Source organism: Gopherus flavomarginatus, chromosome 20 (genome assembly GCF_025201925.1).
Source record: "Gopherus flavomarginatus isolate rGopFla2 chromosome 20, rGopFla2.mat.asm, whole genome shotgun sequence".
Taxonomy (NCBI): Eukaryota; Metazoa; Chordata; order Testudines; family Testudinidae; genus Gopherus; species Gopherus flavomarginatus.
In genome coordinates, this window is record NC_066636.1 from 24,087,025 (window position 1) to 24,104,053 (window position 17,029).

The following is a 17,029-nucleotide window of genomic DNA, read 5'->3' on the forward strand; positions in this document are numbered from 1 at the left end:
CCCCCCCGCACAGAGATCAGTTTAACGCCCGGAACACTGGGGGGGGGGTTCCCCGCTCCCGGCCCCTGAGTTGGATTAACCCAAAGAACTGGCCATGGCCCCGCTGGCGAACCTCGCTCAAGTCTCGGCTTTAGAGCCACCCTGTGGCGGGGAGTTCCGCCGGGTAACACTCTTGGCTGCCTCTCGCCCGGCCCCTGCTGCCGGCAGAGATCTGGGGGCTCCGGACCCCGACCCCGGACAGTCCGTCCCGCGCTTGGTGCCCTAGCCCCTCCCTAACCCCCCCCGCCTCGGTCTGCTCCCAGCCCCCGGCCCCTCCTGTCCCATCTCTGCCGCCTGGGGGGGGCGCTGCCCGGGGAAGGCTCCTCCTTCACTCAGCGGTTTGTTTGCTCCCCAACTTCCCGAGGGCGCCTGAGCCTGGGGCGGCTCCAAGCGGGGGGCGCCGGACCGGGCCCCGTCCACCGCCAGCGTCGGGGATTGCGGGCTCTCGCCTAGTGAGAGGCATATCCGGGGCCCCCCCGAACCCCGAGCCGCGCAGAGCTGGACTGGGGGGGCGTGGCGAGCCCAGCCCCTCACCTGGCGCCGCGCTGCCATTGGACGGGCGCTCCCTCCCGCTCCCCCCCCCTTTGCGCCGGTCCCCCCGGCCGGCCCGCGGGCGGGTCAATGGGCGCTGGGCGGCTCCGCAGGCCGCAGCTCCGCAGCGCCAGGGGGGGTCGGGGGACCGGACCGGACCGGACCCGCACCCGGACCGGAAAGCGGCAGCGGCGAGTTGGAGAAAGTTTTCCCCGCGGGGGTCCCCATGGCCCGGCCCCCCCCGCGAGCCGGGGCTCTGAGCCCCCCGGCGGGGACCCCCGCTCCGGCCGGGCCATGGGCTGCCGGATCTGCCTGGCCGGGCTCCTGCTGCTCCAGGCCTGCGGTGAGTGGGGGGGCGGGGGCTAGATTCACCCCCATTTAGAGCCCCTAGCGGGGGCTGAACCCGGGGCTGGGGGCAGGATCGGGCCCCAGGGGGCATCGCTCCCCGCACGCCCCGGTCGCTCCCTTGTTCTGTCTCAATTGGCTACTCCGCCGCCGGCGAAGTGGGGCCCCCACCCCATGGGGGAGCCTGGGGGCCACGGAGCCCAGCTGCCCCCCCGGCTCCCTGCCCAGCAGCACCCGAACCCCCGCCGCGCCAAGGGATCTGGCCCTTGCTCAGGGGCCGGGGCCCAGTCAGTGGGCGGGGGATTAAACCGCAGGAGCTGGGGGTGACCCCACGCGGGACCGGGGGGCAACTGGGAGAGCAGCACCAGCGCAGCCACGGTGTAACACGCGTGAGACCCCCCCCCCCCGCCGGGCCCGTCCCCAACCCCCCCCCCCCGAGATGCTGGATCCCCGAGATGGGGACACTGGGGGCAGGAGCCCGCGTGGCTCTGGGCAGAGTGTGGGGCCCAGGGCAGAGTGCGAAGGGGGCGGGAATAGAGGCTCCGAAGCCAGCAGGGGTCCCCTCCCCCGGAGACGTGGGGGCGCTGCCTGTTTGTCAGCGGTGCGGGTTTGGGGGGCGCCCCAGGCCCTCGAGGGCTGCTCAGTTAGCTGGAATGGGGGAGCAGTTCTCCGCCATGGACCCGGCTCCGGGAGGGGAGCAGGGTCTAGTGGTTAGAGCGGGGCTGGGAGCCAGGACCCCTGGGTTCTCTCCCCGGCTCTGAAATGGGGGGGTCCGATCGGTTAGAGCGGTGGGGGCTGGAAGCCCGGACTCCTGGGTTTTCTCCTCAGCTCTGGGATGGGGGGGGGGTCTGATGGGTTAGAGCAGGGGAGGCTGGGAGCCCGAACTCCTGGGTTCTCTCCCCAGCTCTGGGATGTGGGGGGTCTGATGGGTTAGAGCAGGGGGGGCTGGGAGCCAGGACTCCTGGGTTCTCTCCCCTGCTCTGGGATGAGGGGGTCTGATGGGTTTGAGTGGTGGGGGCTGGGAGCCCGGACTCCTGGGTTCTCTCCCCAGCTCTGGGATGGGGGATCCGTTAGAGTGAGATCTGGCATGTTTGTGAGGCTGGTATTAGTTAAGCTGCTTTCAGCCCCTCAGGTGGCAGGCACTAGAGATGACGAAGGGGGGTGGGGGTCCCACTTTGTTCTGTCCCCCCATAGTTCTGTATGTTTGTACTGGGGGGGCTAGTGTCTCCTCCCCCCACAAGCCTGTACAATGTGGCAGCATTAATCCATATCCCATTGTGACCCAGTGAAATGGGGTCTGTGCTGGCTGAGCCTCTTTGCAATGGGGGGATGCTGCAGCCCCAAGTCCCCCCCGTGCTCCCTCTTCCCCAGCCCCCCCAATCCTCCACCAGTGCTTGAGCCACTGGGAGCCCTCTGGGGCCGCAGCTGGCTGAGTGGCTGGGCCTGGCCAGGTCCAGATGAGTCTGTCAGAGCCTGGGGGTGTCAGGGTCACGGGTGTCAGGGAGGGGACAGGGCGGTGATGGATCGGAGTGAGGGTGAGTGATGGGGCAAGTCATGGGAACCTCACCCTGAGCTGGTCATGTGGGCCAGGCCAGCCAGGCAGATGGGCCGTGGGGGCCTCTGCCGGGCAAGGGGAGGGCGAGGGCTATTGTGCCTGCCGGGAGCACAATGGAGGCTGCCTTCACACTCTCTGACCTGCCCCGTTGTTCCCTTCCCAGCGCCCTCCCCGGCTCAGCCTGGCCTCCCCCGGGTCCCCCCTGCCCCCAGCACAGTTGCTAAGGCCAGGCTGAAAGGCAGCATCAATCAAGATGTCAGGCCGGCAAATCTCTGTCCCCCCCCCGCACTCCCTCTCCATTGTCACCGAGAGTTAACTTTGTGCTGCCCCTCCCACGCTGGGTGCAGGTGCCAGGGGCTGCCCAGCATCCAGGGCTCCTGGAGCCAGGCCGGGGGCACCGCAGGCAGAGACAGGCCCTGGCGGTGAATGGCCCATGAGCCCCTCCCCCCTAGCACCGAGGGAGAGGTCTCTAGTGACACCCAGGGAACTGCCTTTTCCCAGCCACACTGCAGCCTGGGGGACTCCCTGCCACAGGGCCCAGCGAGGCCGAGAGCTGGGCAGGGAGCAGAAATGGCTCCCACATGTCAGCATAGGGCCGGACACCCACAGAGCCATGTCTGAGGGCTCATCCGGGCATGAGCTGGGTCAGGAGGCAAACACCCCCCCGAGGCAGATGGACCGGCCTGCTTGAGTGCCAGGAGGGGCTGGGGTGCAGCTGGTCATTATGGAAGCACCTGCACATGCATTGCACCAGCAGAGCTGTTACACTGACGTAGGTGTGCAGTGCCATGTGCATGGGGGGGTCTCACTGCCACCTTGTGGCTGCCCTGCCCATTGAGTGCACACACTGCAAAGGTATGTGTGTGCGGTGCATGCCAACGGGGGGGGGGGGGGGGGGCGGGGTCATGCCACACATGGGCAGACACTGCAGCCGTGTGCTTGGTGTGTCAGTGCGTGTGCAGGCACGTTTCCCTTGGTGCCCCAGGCGAGCTGGTCGGGTCCCTCTCTGGAGCTGAGCTGTGGGTGTGCGGGGATGTGGGCAGATCTGAGTAGCTGCGGGGGGCATGGAGAGTCCCCCTTGGAAACCCTTGAATCGCTGCCCTTGTGCCCCAGCTGTACCCCAGTGTGACGCCCCCCCCCCACCCTTCAGGCAGGACTCATAGCTGGGGGGAGCCTCAACCCTGGGGGGGGGGGGGGAGGCGCTTCGCAGCCGAGCCAGAGGCAGGGCAGGGATACGCAGAGGATGGGGACGGGGCTGGGCTAGGCTGGGCTGTTTCACTTCCTGGCCTGTCCCTCTGTCTGGCTGCACAGAGTATAAGCAGCTGCCATGCTCTGCCCCAGAGGTGGCTGACAAGGCAGGCCTGGGGGAGGGCGTGAAGCTCTGCTCAGTGCTGTGGGGGTGACTCTTAGGGCGAGTCAGGGGGAGCTGGGGGGGGCTGGACGCTCTGGCACTAGCCAGAGGGCTGGAGAGCAGGTGAGGAGGCGGCTGTGCAGACAGGGGTCGCTAGCCATGGGCTGTAGGGCTGGGGGGGCCGGAAGGAGGGCTCTGTGCAGGTCATGGGTGGCGGGATTGGAAGGCACGGCCAGCTGGAGGGGGTGGCTGGAGGTCGCAGAGGGAGGGGAGGAGATGGAGGTGTGGGGGGGAGATGGAGGTGCAGAGAGGGGGAGGGGATGGAGGTTGCAGAGGGAGGGGAGGGGATGGAGGTGCAGTGGGGAGGGAGGGGATGGAGGTTGCAGAGGGAGGGGAGGGGAGGGGATGGAGGTGCAGAATGGAGGTGCAGTGGGGAGGAGATGGAGGTGGGAGGGAGGGGAGGGGATGGAGGTGCAGAGAGAGGGAGGGGATGGAGGTTGCAGAGGGAGGGGAGGGGAGGGGATGGAGGTGCAGAATGGAGGTGCAGAGTGCGGGAGGGGATGGAGGTGCGGAGGGAGGGAATGGAGGTTGCAGAGGGAGGGGAGGGATTGGAAGGTGTGGCTGGCTGAAGGGGGTGGCTGGAGGTCACAGACGGGGGGGATGGAGGGGAGGGGAGGGGATGGAGGTGCCGAGAGAGAGGAGGGGATAGAGGTTGCAGAGGGAGGGGAGGGGAGGGGATGGAGGTGCAGAATGGAGGTGCAGTGGGGAGGAGATGGAGGTGGGAGGGAGGGGAGGGGATGGAGGTGCAGAGAGAGGGAGGGGATGGAGGTTGCAGAGGGAGGGGAGGGGAGGGGATGGAGGTGCAGAATGGAGGTGCAGAGTGCGGGAGGGGATGGAGGTGCGGAGGGAGGGAATGGAGGTTGCAGAGGGAGGGGAGGGATTGGAAGGTGTGGCTGGCTGAAGGGGGTGGCTGGAGGTCGCAGATGGGGGGGATGGAGGGGAGGGGAGGGGATGGAGGTGTCGAGAGAGAGGAGGGGATGGAGGTTGCAGAGGGAGGGGAGGGGAGGGGATGGAGGTGCAGAATGGAGGTGCAGTGGGGAGGAGATGGAGGTGTGGAGGGAGGGGAGGGGATGGAGGTGCAGAGTGCGGGAGGGGATGGAGGTGCGGAGGGAGGGAATGGAGGTTGCAGAGGGAGGGGAGGGATTGGAAGGCGTGGCTGGCTGAAGGGGGTGGCTGGAGGTCGCAGACGGGGGGGGGGATGGAGGGGAGGGGATGGAGGTGCAGGGGGGGAGGGGCTGGAGGTGTGGAGGGAGGGGGCGTGTGAACAGAGGGTAGCAAACTCATGCTGGTTTGATCCTGCTCCCAGTGGCCCAGGGCGCTAGGCCCGAGCCTGCCCCATTGCAAGCATTGCCTGCGAAGCGCTGGCCGTGGGCACTGGCCCCTGGGGTCTAACGGCTGCTCCCCACAGGGCTGGGCTGCCCCTCGGAGCTGGCATTCCTGCTGGAGCCGGCAGACGTGATCGCGGTGCGGGAGCGGCCCCTGGTGCTGCACTGCTGGGTGGAGGGGGAGCCGCCCATCACCATCACCTGGCACAAGGACGGGGCCGTGCTGGGCAGTGACAGCCACATGACCACGCTGGCCAATGGCTCGCTGCGCATTGAGAGCTTCCGCCACCGGCCCGGTGCCGGTGCCGCCAACCAGACCAGCGTCGGGAGTACAGCTGCGCTGCCCAGAACTGCGACGGGCTGCTGGTCAGCCGCAAGGCCCGTGTGCAGCTTGCCAGTGAGTCGAGGACAGGCCCAGCCCGTTGTGCCACCTGCCCCAGACCAGCCCGTGCACCAGCTCACAGCCCGGCCCATGCACCAGCCCATGACCAAGCCGGTGCACCAGGCCCGGCCCCATGCACCAGCCCACGGCCCAGCCCAGCCCATGACCCAGCCCTTGGTGCCACCAGCCCATGACCTGGCCCATGCACCAGCCCACGACCCGGCCCTTGGTGCCACCAGCCCACAGCCTGTCCCCGTGCACCAGCCCCTGACCCTTGGTGCTACCAGCCCATGACCCAGACCATGCACCAGCTCACCCCTTGCACCAGCCCACGGCCCAGCCCCATGCACCAGCCCACGGCCTGGCCCGTGCACCAGCTCACTCCATGCACCAGCCCACGGCCTGGCCCATGCACCAGGCCCGGCCCTGTGCACCAGCGCACCCCGTGCACCAGCCCACTGCACCATCCCACCCGCCCACTGTCCGGCCCTTGGTGCCACCATCCCACGACCCGGCCCGTGCACCAGCCCATGGCCTGGCCCCGTGCACCAGCCCACAGCCTGGCCCTTAGTGCCACAGCCCAACACTCACTGCCCCAATCCCCACTGGTGGCTGTTGCACGTGGGCCCAGCCCGCTCTGACCATCCCCAAGGGTTTGGGGTGCAGGGCTGGGAGAGGCAGGTGTGTCTGGCCTCCAGCCCCCCTCGGGGGGAGGGGGGGTCCCAGCTGAGCTGACTGAAGGTGGAGCCCTGGTCCCACCCCGACCCCCAGCTTCACATGTTGTGGGTGCCTCAGACCCCTGCCTGTGGGTATGTGGGATGGGGATGGGATGGACCCTCCTTTGCTCCTTCCTGGCTTTGCCTTCTGATACGTGGGGCCCCACAAACCAGCTCCCTGCCAGGTGCCCCCCTGGCTCAGACACGGGGCAGCCCCTGTTCCCTCACCTGGCAAGTGGTGACAGCCCCGGAGTCCTGCATCAGGATTGTGCAAGGAGGAGCCTGGGAGGGCACTGCTCTGTAGGAGAGCACAGCTGGTGGGTGATTTCAGAGGGGAGCTGGGGGCCAGGACCTGGGAGGGGGAGCACCTCTCCGTTGAGGTCAGTGTCCAGAGGGGATGCCCAGCAGGCCAGGGTGTCTCTGTCCTGATGGTGCCTCCCCGCACACAGCCCTGTCCAAATTCCACATGCACCCGGAGTCCATGGCGGTGGAGGAAGGCGGCGTCACCCGGTTCCAGTGCCTCATCCAGGGCATGCCCGAGGCCACCATCACCTGGGAGCACAACCGCACGGCCCTGCCACCCGGCGACCAGCGGTGAGCACAGCTGGGGGCTGAAAGCCACACCTGGAGGGTGGGGGGGTCAGAGTGGGCCTGGCCCAGCCCCGGGAGGGTGGGGGGTGAGAGTAGGATTGGACTGGCTCAGCGGGGGACGGACCCTGAGACTAGCCCAGCTCGGGAAGGGGGGCTCTGCTAGCGCTGCGCTGTGCTCCCCACGCACCAGCCTCGGGGCTCCGGCTCCGGCTCCGCTCCCTGACCCGCGCGCTCCCCCGCAGGTTAACCCTGCTGCCAGCTGGCATCCTGCACATCACGGGTGTGCGGCGAGCCGACATGGGCACCTACCGCTGCGTGGCCAGCAACATCGCCAACAGCCGCTGCAGCCAGGAGGCCCAGCTGGCCATCAGCGGTGAGTGTGGGCCACAGCCCGGTGAGGGGCAGCCAGCAGGAGCCCAGTCGAGGTGTTAGCCGGGGGGGGCTGAGAGCCCGGACTCCTGGGTTCTCTCCCCGGCTCTGGAAAGGGAGGGAGGTCTGGGGGGGTTAGAGCTGGGATGGGCGGGGCTGGCAGCCCAGACTCCTAGGCTCCATTATCACCCTCTCCCCCTAGTCTCAGCCCCCAAACTCTACAAGGAGCCCATGATCCTGTCGGGCCCCCAGAACCTGACCATCACGGTGCACCAGACGGCTACCCTGGAATGCATTGCCACCGGCAACCTGCGGCCCATCGTCTCCTGGAGCCGGCTCGGTGAGGGGGCGGCAGGCTGCTCCGGGGCGCAGGGTCACTTTGTGGGGGTGGGGGCTGGAAAGAACCCAAGGAGATCACAGGGTAACATGGGCTGGGGGAGGAATATCGGGGGAGCTGAGTGGTGGGGGGCACGGTGGGAGGGAGTGGAGGGGGGGCAGTGGGGCTGGGAGCTGATTGACTGGGGGGGTGCACAGACCCCCCCCCCCGGCTGACAGGCCGCAGGAAGGGGAAATGGGACCTTACCCCCAAAGGGCCATGGCCCTGTGCCCCCTCACCCCCGGCACCCCCCACCCCAAGACGGACGCTCCATCGGCGTGGAAGGGATCCAGGTGCTGGGAACCGGCAACCTCATGATCTCGGATGTCTCCGTGAAACACACCAGGGTCTATGTGTGCCCCGCCAACCGGCTGGGCACCCGTGTGCGCCGCACAGCCCAGGGCATCCTCATGGTGCAGGGTGAGTCTGCCGGGGCTGCAGGGCAAGAGTGAGGGGCACCTGCTGGTCTCCCAGGATGGGGCAGGGACCAGAAAGACAGACAGACACAGGCCCGGGGGGGGGGGGGGGGCAGATGGCTCACAACTGCCTGGACAGACAGTCAGCCCCCGAGCCCCTGAAGCAGCTGGGCAAGGGATGGATGGATGGGAGAATTCGCACTTGGCTTTGTGTGAGCAATGGGGCAAAGGTCGTGGGGGGCGTGACCCTCCCCACCCCCTCTCCATGACCTCTTCCTAACCACCCCCTCCCCAGGCTGCAGAGGGGCTGGGAACCTGCCCAGCTCCCCCTCGCCCCCGGGCAGGCTGGTGTGGGAATAAATCACCTTCAGCAGCCAGTCTGGCCAGGTGGGTGTTTGGGCCCCACGTCTGCTCCTAGGGGCGTTTTCACACCAGGGCAGGTGATGCTGGGATCAGGGAGCCCAGGGCTCTGGCAGGGGAGGGGCCCTAGGGACTGGGGGCATCCCTCTGCAAACCCCAGCTGGGGGCGGTGCAATTCACTGCATGGTGGGACAGGGTGGGGGTCCGGTCCCAAGCGGAGGGGGGTCAATCCAGTGCATCCCCCCCGGGGGCAGGTCCCAGCCCCTGGCCAGTGGCACCATTTCACTGCGGCTGGTGGCACAGGGCTGAAGGCCGGGGGGCGGGGGGGGGAGGACGCAGGCCCCCCCCCGCCCCCAGGCAGAGTGATGGGCTGCGACCTGCTGCCGCGGGCTATTGTGCAGCCCCGCAGGCTGCTCCTTTGCTGCACTAATGAGCTGCGGCCCCGTAACAGCAGCTTAGGGGGCCTTTCTCGGCTTGCCAGCTGGGCTCAGGGCTGCCGAGGGGCGGCTACTGTGGGGCTGAGGGACTCAGAGGAACTGAAGGAGGGGTGCTCGGCAGCTGGGAGCCAGGGGCTACGAGGGGCTCTGCCGGCCCCAGGCCGATGCCTCGATGGGCAAGTCACCCAGGCAAAACAGGCCCATGGGCCGGTGCCTGAGCTTGGCGGGGGCTCCTCCAAGCCATGCTGTCCTCCCCAGGCCCAGCCCCGCTCCCTGGGGTGCCAGCGGCTCGCTGGAGCTGGGTGTTGGCCACGGGTCACTGCCCGGCCCACCTGGGGACGCTCTGGGCTCTGCCCAGGCCTTGGCAGTGTGGCTGGTGCCTGTTCGGCCTCTGCTGGGGCCATGGGGGGTCACTGTGGCAAGGCCAAGGGTGGGACTGTGGGGTCCCCTCCATGGGGGACGGGTGGGGAAGCAGGGAGACGCTGGCGCTGGGGATGGGAGGGAGCGGCCAGCAGTTTGCTCCCCACCCAACACTCCCCCCCCCTGCAGCCCCCCTGGAGTTCGTGCAGTGGCCCCAGTAGGTGTCCAAGCCGCTGGGCAGCAGTGCCAGCTTCACCTGCGTGGTGCAGGGCGTCCCTGAGCCTCACCTTGTCTGGCTGAAGAACGGCAAGATCCTGACGCTGGGCGAGAACATCAAAATCACCCACAATAACAGGTGAGCAGGGGCACGGGGGCCCTGGCCCCAGTCCAGCCCCACGGCAGGGAATTGGCTAGCTTGGGGGGGAGGGTGGGGACTGGGGCATGGGGCCCTGACCTTCTAGGGGGCACTGACCTTAGGGCGGGAAGCCGGCTGGTTGGGGGGGCAGGGAATAGGGCACTGGCCCCAGAGCGGAGGATCGGCTGGCTGAGGGGGCAGGAAATGGGGCTTTTGACCCAGGGCGAGGAACTGGGGGGGGCAGGGCCGATCCCAGCCCCTCACTCTCTGGCCCCCCGGCACCCTGCTGCTCCAGGGGCTCACAGCAGCGGATGAAGCGATCTACCAGTGCATCGCTGAGAACAGCGCGGGCACCAACCAGGCCAGCGCCCGCCTGGCTGTCACCCTGGCCCAGGAGCTGCCCAGCTCCCCCGAGGGGCATCCAGGCCACCGCGCTCTCCACCACCTCCATCCAGGTGTCCTGGCAGGAACCCCCCCCCCCCCAGAGGTGACCGAGGGGCTCATCGGATACGTGCTGCATGTCTGCAGGGCGGGAGGTGAGCGGCCCTGCCCACCCCAGGCCTCGCTTCCCCCTGGGCTCTCCCCACTTACATTCCCCCAGCAAGCCCCTCCCCCACCAGGTCCCTCCCGCCGAGCCCCCAGGCTGCACCCCCCCCAGCCCCTTCCCATTCCATGCCCCCCCGCCCCGAACCTCACCCGCAGCGAGTCCCCAGCACCCCTATTCCATGCCCCCTCCCCGATTTGCAGTGAGCCCCCAACCCACTCCCATGCCATGCCCCCCTGCCCCTGACCTGCAACGAGCCCCCAGCCCCCAGGCCTCGGCAGCAGTTCATCAGCCCCTCGGGCCTGCGTGTTTCACAGTCTGCCAGCCAGGAGCTGCAGGAGGCTGTGAGCAAAACCACCTTCCAGCACCTCGTCACCGGCCTGGCGCCTGCCACCACCTACCGCATCCACCTCCGCGCCTACTCGCCGCTGGGGGCCAGCCAGGACTCGGCGCCCGTCCTGGCCAGCACCATGGGCAGCAGTAAGAGCCCCCCTCTGCTGGAGAACCCGCGCTGCCCCAGTGCCCCAGCCGGACACCGGGGGGCGAGGGGGGCGGGAGTGGGGCTCACTGGGGGGTGCTGGGCTGCAGGGGGCGGGGCAGGACTCAGTGGGAGGATGACGCTCAGTAGGGGGTGCTGGGCTGCAGGGAGCGGGGTTGGGGCTCACTGGGGTGCTCCCCCCTCGCAGTTGGTGCTGGCCCCAGGGCAGCACTAGGGGGCGCTGTGCTCCACAAGGCCCCCCCTTTCCTAGGTGCTCTACACCCTAGTTCCTGACCCCTGGGCACAAAGGCCAGGGAGCCCCCCTGTCACGGAGTCACCGGGCGATGCTCTGGAACTGCTCCCCACCAAGCCAGGCAGGACTTCGGGGAGCCTCCTCTCCCTTGGAGCAGACTTGTTCAGGGCAAGAAGCTCACAGGGCTTCACCTCCTGGGTCTCTCCTTGGAGCATTCAGCATCTTCTGCCCCTCCGGGTGCTTCCCACAGCGAGCCCGCCCAGGCGGGGTCCTGGGGAAGCCACAGGGTCCTGCACCCCCACTTTGCAGTCAGACGTGACTCTCAGCCAGCCAGTAAAACAGAGGTTTATTTGGTGACAGGAACAGGGTCTAAAACAGAGCTTGTAGGTACAGAGAACCGGACCCCTCGGCCGGGTCCATTCTGGGGGGCAGTGAGCCAGACCCCAACATCTGCCCTCACTCCTCGTCCCCAGCCAGCTCCAGACTGAAACCCCCTCCAGCCCCTCCTCTCTGCTCAGCCCCCTTCCCGGGCCAGGAGGTCACCTGATCCCTTTGTCTCCAACACCTTAATTTGGCACCTTTGCAGGAGAGGGGCCCAGACCATCAGTTGCTAGGAAACAGAGTGCCAGGCATTAAGGTGCACTGGCCCTTTGCTCTGCAGGAGCCACACCCCTTATCCCCCCACCTAGATACTTAAGAACTGCCTAGGGGACACTGAGGCACCGACACAGTATTCAGAGAAAACATTAAGAACATTCCCAGCTTGTCACACACACCCCCTCCCCCATAGCCTGGCCTCTCCTGTCCCAGCATGGCAGACAGCCATCCAGCAGCTGCCGTGTTCCACCCCAGAGGTGGCTGCACATCTGTGCTGGGTGAAGAGCTCCGTCTTCCTCTCTCTGCTGCCTCGAGGGCTAGGGGGGTGGGGTGGGGGGCTGGCCCAGGTTCGGGCGCTGAGCCCCATGGTCTGTTCAGTCTCTGCAGCCCCCGGCTTCTTCACCAAGGTGCTCAACGCCAGTGCAGTGCAAGTCTCCTGGGTGCTGCCCCTGCAACCAGGCCGGATCGAGGGCTTCAAACTCTTCCACCGCAAGCTGCCCAGCCCCTACTTCAAGGGGCCACAGCTCCTGGCCAGCACGGCCAACTCCTACGTCTACAGCAACCTGGGTGAGTGCCCCCCCCCACAGGCCTGCACCCCCCACGGCCTCCCCCCTGCAGGCCTGAAACCCCCCAACAGCCCCTCCCCCTGCAGGCCTGTGCCTCCCCCCCCAGCTCCCTCCATGCAGCCCTGTGTCCCCACAGCCCCTCCCCCCACAGGCCTGCACCCCCACCCCATGACCCCTCTCCATGCAGCCTGGAGGGCCTCATGGGCTCCACCCGGCCCCTTTGGGAGGGTCCCCTGGATTTCTTGTTCCCCCCCCCCAATGTCCTCTGCCTGGCTAGTCTGGGCTTTCGCTGGGCGCCAGCCCTGCCAGCCAGCTCAGTGCCCCTGCTCACGCCTGGCGGCTCCTTCCCCACAGAGCCCTTGGCTGCCTACGAACTCCGGCTCCAGGCCTTCAACGGGAACGCAGACAGCAACAGCACCGTGCGGGTCGTCCGGTTGGAGGAGAGCGGCCCGAAGCTGGGTGAGGGGCCGGAGGGGCTGCAGGGGGGCCTGGCTGGGCCAAAGCCAGGCTATGAGGGGCCGACAGTGCCCAGCTGGGAGCCAGGACTCCTGGCTCTGTTCCCCTCTGCCCTGCACTGCCTGCTGCGTGCTCAGGGGGAGAACCCCCTGCCCCCCAGTGACATGCAGCCAACTGGGGAGCCTCGCTGGGGGCAGGGCAGGGTGTTGTACAGACAAACTACAACGGATCTCTTCAGGGGACAAGACAAAGATGCCACATTTATTATGATAACATCTGATTTATGACCAATAACTAATATCTTAATCCTTACACACACGCATTATACCTCACACACACACACACACACCCCAGATGTTCTGCAGCTGCTACATAGTTACCAGTCCTGAAATAGCTTCAGTTCATGGCTTGATTTTGCAGCTTGGGTTCGTAGCTCGTGGCGGTAACTGGCCAGGAAAGCCGGGCACAAGGACAAGCTGGGTCTCTGTTGGACCTGCACCGATGCCCTTCCGTGTTGGCAGCAGAATGTTACCCTCCAAAATCTCCCATCTCACCCATCCTTTCTGTAGGCTTTGGTTTGACTCCAGAGTCTATAGGTCTTGCTGTGTCACTGCCTCTGGGTTTGGTGATTGAGCACCCGTCAATTGCAGGCCTGACTGTCAGCCTGGGACCTGGCTTTGATCTTCCTTCTGTTGTACCTGTTCTGTTTAGGGTGGACTCTGCTTACTTTGTTAGGGCTCTTGTCTGCATCTTCAGCCGGGGGGGTGGGGGTTGAACTTTATTTCATCAGGACAGGCTGGGGCTGGAGGTTGATTCCATCATTCATACATGCCTCAGTCACACAGCTAAACTAAACTAATAAGATTACAGCAGAGTTTGCACAAATGGAGGTTGGTGGAAGTTTTTACAAAATGGCGTGAGTGTTTTAAAATGGGGTTTGAATTACAATAGGCAAACAGTGAACAGAAGTTACAATATAGGCAAGTGTAGTGAATGGTGAACAGAAGTTACATTAATAAAGTGAACAATTAAAAACAATTTCATTTATCAGTTCTACATTCTCCCCCTTTTGACCCTTCAATCCAGGGGTATTGAATGGGTCACACTTTATGTAATTGTTTTAAAGCAGAACCAATATAACAGGGTTACTAATAGGACACTGATGGGATGAAAAATTATATTTAGGACTGCAGACCAGGTGGCCTGCTCCTACAACACTCTGCCTCTTGATCTATGATTATTTACAGTAGTTGTTGTCATTGTAGGGCACAGGTGATCTGTTGCAAACAAACCAAACAATGATAATCAGGTGAATAGAACTAAAACCATTACAGCTGACTGAACACCAGATATAACCTACACAGAAATGCAAACAACGATAGTTATAATAATTGGGAATACAATAAAACCATCCCCATTACAATAGTTGGGTACGTTGACAAACAAAATAGGCCCAAGTTTGAAGCTGCAATAGCCGTCAATAAAAGTCACTGAGGTCAGGACCTTCTCAAGCACACACAACAAATAAGGTTTTGTAGCAGGACCACAGTTGTCATGCAAGGTTAAGCTGATTTCGACTTAAACTAACATTTAGTTGCTAAAATGTTGCAGAATCCCCTAGTTTGAACAGTTGTTCTCAAGAGGTTTCTGGGGACCTGAAAGATGGGGCCCTACAATTATGGGCCAAGGTCTTACTGGTTATGAGGTCCCAAGAACTACCCTTTAGGGCTTGAGGAAGTAGAACCAGGGTGCATAGAGGAAAGTGTGGAATTAACAATACAAGCAAATGTAGCTAACAATACAAATGTATTAATAAAAATTAATAACAAAATGACTGTTAGAGAACCTAACAAAAAATAAACCTGATGCACTGGGGACCAAAGTCTTCTGGACACAAGTGGTGATTGATAAGTTGGATGGATGTGGGGGAAATAGAGAGCAGAAAAAACATTTGCCCTGTCTAGTTAGTATTCCTCTTTTTCTGGACCCAGCGCTAGCATAGGACACCACTAGAGACAGACACAGAACATTGAACACAGACTTTGTCACGACACTATAACCATGGGATTTTATAACTCTTCAGCTGGTACCAGCTCTTCTGATGTTCTGGTTCAGAGTCTGAAAGATAGAAGCTTAGAAACAAATTAGCACAGTGCTCCCACATGGCAGATCCTGCTCCATCTCTGCCATAGTGTGTTCAGTACTTGGGGCTGCACAAATGCTAATTAAGTGGTGCATTTTTTTTTGTGACTTTAGATTTTTTTCATTTTAAAATCCCCCACCACTTCGCCATGGCCTGGAGGCCTGAGGCAGAAGCAGGCACTGTTGTTACTGTTGCAATGGCATTCTGGCCCTGGGAGGAGGAATCTACCCAAATATCCCCCTTCCTGATCTCCAGAGGGGTCCCAAAAGTCTGCCCCTTTTGGGGTCTCAAATGTATTTTCTTCTGATGTTACTGCTGCTGTAAGATGTGAGGGTGCTGTTTTAACTCTCTGTACCCAACCTTAAGGGCATCTAACTGGGCTTGGGTACTACAGACATTTTTATTTCTCAGCTTTTGCAGCAGAGGTTTGTAAATCTTGGTGCAGTTTTTCATTTTTACATTTAGCCAATTGATATCTCCTTACAGCTTTTCCATAGAAGCCAAACTGCAGCTGCTTCCTTCTTCATGGAGTTGAGGGTTTATATACCTAGCCAATTTGTTGTTTTAAAGAATATCTTTAGGCAGTGTTTTTTTTAAACATTTTCCCCAACAGTTGTGAGCAACAATCAAGCACAACAAAACCAAATTGATAAATATGAAGCACTATAACCCCCAATTCCTAAAAGAGCAGCTTACAACTTCTGAAAGAGCAGTTCCCTTTTTAATTCCTGGAAGAGCAATTTTACCTTTTTAACTCCTGAAGGAGCAACTTAACCCTCTCTGGGCCAGAGTGAGAGACACTGAGCCTCCCTCTGTATCACTCAGCCTATTACTACCGAGGGTTCATACACCAACTATACAAATCCTTCCCAGGATCAGAGCGAGAAGCACTGCGTTCTCCTCTTTAGCTCAGTCTTGCTATGGCTGAGGGTGCATGCACCTAGGATTTTTCAGTGTGGAGCGAGGATCTCTAAGTCCTCCTCTGGTTGCCCGACCTTACTACGACCAGGGATATACCCACCTCCAATTATTTCCCCCCAGCAGTCCGGGGTGGAGAGAGGGATGCTAAACCTCTCCCCTTTTTCTCAGCCCTGCTATGACCGAGGGTGTGTATACCTCTTAATTATAAAAATGCTCAATGCATAGTACATTACTATTTGAACAAGATTCAAACCTAAACTCCTATTTCCTTCAGAGTTTGTGGTTAATTAACTGAAAGTTTACAATCTTTTCCCTATAGCGCCAGGCTCACTAAAGCTGGCGGGGTGCACACCAGTTTGTATAATAACTGTGGATTCTATGCTTGCTCTCCCCTTTGCATTCTCCACCAATAACGTTATACAGACAAAACTACACAGGATCTTTTCAGGGGACAAGACAAAGGTGCCACATTTATTATGATAACAATCTGATTTATGACCAATAACTAACATCTTAATCCTTATACACACGCATTATACCTAATACCTAGACAGACAGACACACACACACACATTCATCCATCAGATGTTCTGCAGCTGCTACATACTTACCAGTCCTGAAATAGCTTAAGTTCATGGCTTGAGTTTGCAGCTTGGGTTTGTAGCTCGTGGCGGTAACTGGCCAGGAAAGCCGGGCACAAGGACACGCTGGGTCTCTGTTGGACCTGCACCGATGTCCTTCCGTGTTGGTAGCAGAATGTTACCCTCCAAAATCTCCCATCTCACCCATCCTTTTTGTAGGCTTTAGTTTGAATCCAGAGTCTATAGGTCTTGCTGTTTCACTGCCTCTGGGTTTGGTGATTGATCACCCATCAGTTGCAGGCCTGACTTTCAGCCTCGGACCTGGCTTTGATCTTCCTTCTGTTGCACCTTTTCTTTTTAGGATGGACTCTGCTTACTTTGTTAGGGCTCTTGTCTGCATCTTCAGCCGGTGGGGTTTGAACTCTATTTCGTCAGGACAGGCTGGGGCTGGAGGTTGATTCCATCATTCATACATGCCTCAGTCACACATCTAACCTAAACTAATAAGATTACAGCAGGGTTTGCACAAATGGAGGTTGGAGGAAGCTTTTACAAAATGGAGTGAGCGTTTTAAAATGGGGTTTGAATTCCAATATGGCAAACAGTGAACAGAAAGTACAATGTATGGGTTGCAGGGGGGACCTGCCCCATGGGCCGCGTGTGGTCATGGGAGGGTGCAGGGGGACCCGGCCTGTGGAGGGGGCTGGCCATGCCCAGGAGCTGTGTGGACGCTCTGTGCTTTCCCCCGCTGCAGACGCTGACCCCACGTGCCGCTGTCGGCCAGGGGAGGAGAGCTCACTGGCTGGCGTCGTGGTGGGCATCCACATCGGCATGGCCTGCATCATCTTCTGCCTCCTCTTCCTCATGTTTGGCTACTGCAGGAGGTGAGGCCCCTGGGCAGCTGCTTTCTCCCTGCGGCCCC

The 17,029-nt window shown here is 62.1% G+C and overlaps 1 pseudogene; it reads left to right on the forward strand.

Annotated features, from left to right (window-relative positions):
• Positions 1 to 660: 660 nt before the first annotated feature.
• Positions 661 to 16,995, forward strand: LOC127038415 (immunoglobulin superfamily DCC subclass member 3-like; annotated as a pseudogene).
• The last annotated feature ends 34 nt before the right edge of the window (positions 16,996 to 17,029 follow it).